Here is a 6,405-nt window from a genome sequence, read left to right as displayed (position 1 = left end):
GACGAGGAACGTTGACCCGTTACATCGGTACCAAAACCGTCGACGTTCTTCCTTGCACACTTCCCTGTTTCCAGTCACCTCGCGACCGAACCGAAATTCCTTCCCGCTGGCAAACTCTCGGGCACGTGGAACCAGGTAGAAACGCGAGATCAGCGAGAAGCACGGAAATATCTGTCGATCTCGGCAGTCTTTTCATGCAACACGGTCCATCCGACACACGATGGGCAACAGAGACGACGAATTTTCCAACCCGGTCACCAGACGGTGCGATTAACGAGAGCTCCGGTACTCGACGAGCGGAGCAACCGACCGATTGACCTTTCTCCGGGTGCGTAACTTTGTCTGTGTCCCGGTGAGGACTGAAGGGGAAGCAAGGCCCGCCGCCGGCTGTTGGGAACCGGAGAAAGGTGTATCGAGAGAGAGGCCAGAGGCGAGCCGGTAGGACCCCTCTTCCATCGCCCCGTTACCCCCACTCCCTCGTTCATGCGCCGTCCATCCCTCTCGCTCGCCTGGACCAAAAGCTCTCCTTCTCCCACCCATCGCAGTCGTCTCTGCGGCGAGAGGGCCCCGTTTTCCTCTTTGCTCCATTGTTGTCATTGTAATTGCTGGCGCGCGAGCGCGTTTATGCCAACGCCAACTTATTGCGGGCCACTCGGCCTTGCGTCCTGTCTCCCTGTCAGGTATCCTTGTCTTCCATCACCTCTGGTGGGGAGAGTCTCGGTTACCGGTCTCCGAGAGGGGATTCCAGGGAGAATCGAGGGGTTTTGGGCCAAGGTGGGGGCGTAATTAGGGGACACCGATGAAAATGGGAATAGCGGAATGGCGAGTACTCGCGAGCTATCGAAACCACACTGTCGATCGATGAAAAGTAGGAACTGGTCTTAGGAGAGATATGAAGATACCTTGGTAATGGAAAATTGGAAAATTATGGAAATGGCGGTGGAAAAGGTTGCAGAAGCACGAGAGCAAGACGTTTCAACTTTCAACACTGGGTTGGGTACTTCGTTAGCAAATTAATTAGGAGCTTAACGATATTTTAAAGGCAGATATTCTCGCGAGCTTAACGATATTTTAAAGGCAGATATTAACCCTTTGAAGATGGGAAGATTTTTATGCGCGCGGCATGTAACGATAAAGAAACGGTACGTTCCGAGGAAGAATTTATTTCTGACGGAAGAGAGAGATGTCCTCGAATGAATTAATTGGGGTATTCGAAATTCCGATGACTATCTACCGACACTCGTTCGCGCGAGGTTCAGAGCACGGAAGATCAGAAGGGAAAGTTCGTTGGGATTAAAAACGAAGCAGTGTCCATCGACGTGCCGTGGAAAATATTCATAAAGAAAGTTGTTCGATTAATTCCAGCAGCGAGCCAGCTCTTTTTCACCTCTTTCTCACCCGCCGTTCCAGTATCGCGACTTTCGAGTCGTACTGCAGGACCACCCGTTACGTGGCAACTCTAGCTGCACCAGCCACTCCAGACGTAGTCACAGCTGTTACATTCGCGTTAATTTACTTGTCAAATCTCTGCCTCGCTAATTGGACCACTGAACCTCGGTCGTCCTCCAGCAGGACGAACCGTAAACTCGATGATCGATATCGAATCGACGAGAGAATGATCTGAAACCACCATAATCGGCGTGCTCGTCACGGTTCCCGCGATAATGGTACTTTCAGAGAACGGTACCACCGGTGGAACGAGGCAGTGATTACGTTTGAATATTCCAACGAGGTTTGACACATCGAACTAAATCGACTTCTATCTTCTATCTCGGAGATCAAATCTATCAGAGATAAATCTATTTCGTCGCTTCTTGTCCGTTGACTTTTAATTCGCAGTATGTATGCGCCTATACGTACGCCAGAATGTATACATATGTAAAACAGAAGTGGTCAAATACTCGTGGCCAGGAGTGTGCTATACGTGTCGACCACGGAATACGTTTCGTGTTTGATAGATGAATATTTATTCGCCAAACAGGTGGATAAGTATAGAGGTGCTTAACACACTTCGCTAAGCTCGTGGAGAATTACTTTCAAAAATAACGGATCCTCGATTTACTTTTTCTAAAAGAGAAATGTAATTTATGCTAATCAATCGGCGGAGGAGCCAATGGCGAGATGTCCCTTTCAAATGTTTGAGGTTTCAAATGGTTTCGTGTGAAATCACCCTGTCGCAAATCTCATAGCAGTGTCCATTTGGAACGGCTAGCTGAAGAATCGGCGAGAAAGTGGGCGCGTTTGGATCCGAAGTAAAAATCGCTAGCGAAGAAAGCAATCGTTAAATCTCATCTCGGACGTGAAAGAAATAGCGTGCATTTAATGTAGCAATATTTTTGCCAAACGTCAGCTTTCATGCGTGTAAAACACGGTTTGCAGCTTTTATCGAGTATGCGAAACGCCTAGCCATCGAAGGAACGTTGTTTATTACGAGTGTGCATTAGAGAACATTAAACGTAATTGATTACCAGTTATGCTCGACAGTGTAGCGATAACAGTATTCTGGGTATTATTATAAGAGCAATATAAAAATGTAGAATAGAACGCGAACGCGGCGAAGAAATCTATCCGCCTGTCATAAATTGCATTCCTTGGCTGTAAAAATGAATTTCGAATTCAAATTAGCAATGTTTACCAGAAAACGTAGGTATGAGATATGTTCGAAGCGTGATTCCGTTTCACGCTAATGAAGCTACACAGAAAACAAATTACTCAATTTCAAACTACTCCATCTTGCAAAAGAAATGACTTTGCCTGCAACGTATAGTTACCGGTATTTAAGTACGAATAGGAGATAGAGATACGCAAGATAAATTGCCTCTAGGAAGGATTTTTTCCTTCAAAATTCTAATGCAAAATCCGTCTTCCAGTCCTGCATTCTTCGCTATCTGTCAGCATCCTCATCCTTCACACTTTTCGTTTCTACCTTCCACCGTCTTTCAATTAAACAATCCTTAGAAAGTGGATACAAAAGATGCCCATATGAACCTCAGACTGAAATCAATTTTCGCTGAATTTTCCAGTTCCATTAATTACACGTTACTTTTCTCCAGTATTTTGCGAAATAATCTGAATTGACACGTGTGATGTATTTCGCACGAGATGTAAATTTTTGCAAGTGTATTTGCAATCAAAGGATTCATTCGTCGTTCGACAAAATCAAATGTGGACGTTTCACTGAATTTTCCAGTTCCATTAATTACAAATTACTCTTTCCAGTATTTTGCGAAATACTCCATTTCTGAATTGACACATGTAATGTATTTCGCACGAGACGTAAATTTTTGCAAGTGTATTTGCAATCAAAGGATTTGTTCGTCGTTCGACAAAATCAAATGTGGACGTTTCACTGAATTTTCCAGTTCCATTAATTACAAATTACTCTTTCCAGTATTTTGCGAAATACTCCATTTCTGAATTGACACATGTAATGTATTTCGCACGAGACGTAAATTTTTGCAAGTGTATTTGCAATCAAAGGATTCATTCGTCGTTCGACAAAATCAAATTTGGAAGTTTCATTGAATTTTCCAGTTCCATTAATTACACATTACCCTTTTTTCCAGTATTTTGCGAAATAATCTGAATTGACACGTGTGATGTATTTCGCACGAGACGTAAATTTTTGCAAGTGTATATGCAATTCAACGATTCGTTCATTGTTCGATAAAATTAAATTTGGACGTTTCACTGAATTTTCCAGTTTCATTAATTACAAATTACTTTCTTCCAACATTCTGTGAAATAATCTTAATTGACACGTGTGACGTATTTCGTACAAGACATAAATGTTTACAAGTATGTTAGCAATCAAATCGATTCCTTCATCGTTCGACGAAATAAATTATTCGTAGCTCGATTCCTAACCTTAAACTATTATTCAAAATAAATCCCGTTCCGATTAAACATCCTAGACTAAGCCACTGATAGAGCCAACGTCTGCCGAGACCTCAGTCCCAATGCACGCTATTTCCTACGACCTTCCACCCACCCACGACGAGCATCCTGCCGCCCACGAACCTCCGTCCGCCTGTTTGGAAGCATCCTGTACGCGGATCAAGATTCAGCCTCTCGGAACGCTCCTGTTAAAGTCAACCTTGCCTCTCGTCTCCCGATAAGGTGGTCCACCTGTTGACCAGGCTGAACTGAATGAACTGAACGCTGAAACGGGCACGGTTCTTGAAAGAAGCTGTACGATAGTGGCACGGCCTGGCAAGGTGGGAGGTTCGCATTATAGGTGGCGACCCGGGGACCTACATTCACGAGCGGACTCTCCTCTCCTCTCGATGTCTGCATCGTCTCCTCGAGTATTCGTGTCGATGTCGGCTCACTCGCTCGCCGACTCGAGCGATTCTCGAATTCCGTCGCCGAGATTCCTCCGGAGAAATTACTCCCTTCCATGCTTCCTCCTCTCTTCTCCGGGTCCTTTTTTTTCTTCTCTTCCCATTTGTTTCTCTCTCTCTCTCTCTCTCCTTTCGCATCCCGCGGAGGAGCGTGACGCTCGCGGGCCGCGAAATTGCACGACGTCGCCGGAGAAAATGGCACGAGGGACACGCGAGATCCAGTCGCGTATGGAAGTGAAAATTGGACGAGCTCGATGGACCAAGCTCTTTCCTTAACCCTTGCTGCTACATCTCTGACGCCATTGTGCGCACGCTCACGATACCCGTCTTCTCTTCCCTGAAACAGATTGGAAAGTGAGATTAGTATGGAAAAATTCGCAGATATCGATCACTTCTGTTTCTTTTCGAAACCAACTCTTGGTTTCGAACAGATTGCCGTGGTAAAAGTGCGAGATCGCATAGGAAGATCGTTATATCGAAATGAAAGAATTTTCATACATACAGGGTGGCTCACCACATATTATCATCTAAATATATGTGAATGTTTCGGACGAAGTTGAATGGTTTTGAGAGAGACATATTCTGATGGTAATATTTTTGTAGATGGATGTGTAAAAGACATATGAGGGTCATTAATATTTTTATAAATGGAATTATATATTTTTTATTACATCAGCTGACGTTCCTTCATATTCTTTGCAAAGAAGTATTAACCTATTTATGTTAAAAAATTATTAGATTAGGGGGTATTTTAATTCTACTCTTTATTTATAGAAAAGGTTCAATATGGCGACCATTTACATTACAACACTTTCTTAATCGATAAATTAATGATTCATTAATATTGCGTAGTGTATCTGATATTTTGTTAACACTAGATTCACGGAACCCGTGAATTTGACGGAGGGGTTGCTCCAATTATACGATGGTAACAGATTTAGTTAACTTGTATTAAGACTGTTAACCCTTTGCACTCGAGAGGCGCCCTTCAATCGCCATTTGATAAAATTTCGGACATCGATATTAATTAATATGTGAAATTTAAGATAACGTAACAATGTGAGAGGTATCGAAATCAAATAATTCTACTTAATTATTATAAGTTTTTTATTTACTGCTCAAAAAAATATCGTCAATTCTATAGCAGAAAATCTTTGGACGCCTGTCCATTTTTAGCCAAACAATCGTCGAGTGCAAAGGGTTAATATTGTAATTGCTTTTAAATTAAATTAATCGTTAAAAAGAAGGCACGTGGTTTCCTTTATTTGTCAATTTGACAAGTGTCTTTAGAAATAGGTATACAGATAGCGTCTGTAAACCTAGTGTTAATGACGACACTACTATTTTATTAACGATGAACTCAATGATGATACGATTCCTTATATTGGTCATTGTAATCGAGGGCTGTGATATAACATATAAGTAGTATCGCAGAATTTCTATCTCGGGTATAGGTGACTTTGGTCTGGAAGGTCGCCGAGGGTTCGAGGGCCAGGTCAGTCGGAAAAACCCCGGCGATGCGTCAGGCCCTTAGGATAACCATATTTGGTCATGTTGGGGGAGGCTTTTGAGGAATATATATAAGAAGGCAAAAATGGTTAGGGGACAGTGCTTGAGAGACAGTTATGTTGGGTCAGTGATGTTGGAACAGTTATGTTGTAATTGTGTTGTTAGTTGTAGTTGTGTTGTTAGTTGTAATTGTGTTGTTAGTTGTAATTGTGTTGTTAGTTGTAATTGTGTTGTTAGTTGTAATTGTGTTGTTAGTTGTAATTGTGTTGTTAGTTGTAATTGTGTTGTTAGTTGTAATTGTGTTGTTAGTTGTAATTGTGTTGTTAATTGTAATTGTGTTGTTAGTTGTAATTGTGTTGTTAGTTGTAATTGTGTTGTTAGTTGTAATTGTCTTGTTAATTGTAATTGTGTTGTTAATTGTAATTGTGTTGTTAGTTGTAATTGTGTTGTTAATTGTAATTGTGTTGTTAGTTGTAATTGTGTTGTTAGTTGTAATTGTCTTGTTAATTGTAATAGTTTATATATATCTATATTCGTAGCCTTTATCGTCACC

Source organism: Eufriesea mexicana, unplaced genomic scaffold, assembly GCF_001483705.2.
Source record: "Eufriesea mexicana isolate 0111107269 unplaced genomic scaffold, ASM148370v2 scaffold2119, whole genome shotgun sequence".
NCBI classification, from domain to species: domain Eukaryota; kingdom Metazoa; phylum Arthropoda; class Insecta; order Hymenoptera; family Apidae; genus Eufriesea; species Eufriesea mexicana.
Note: the sequence above shows the minus strand (reverse complement) of the source record.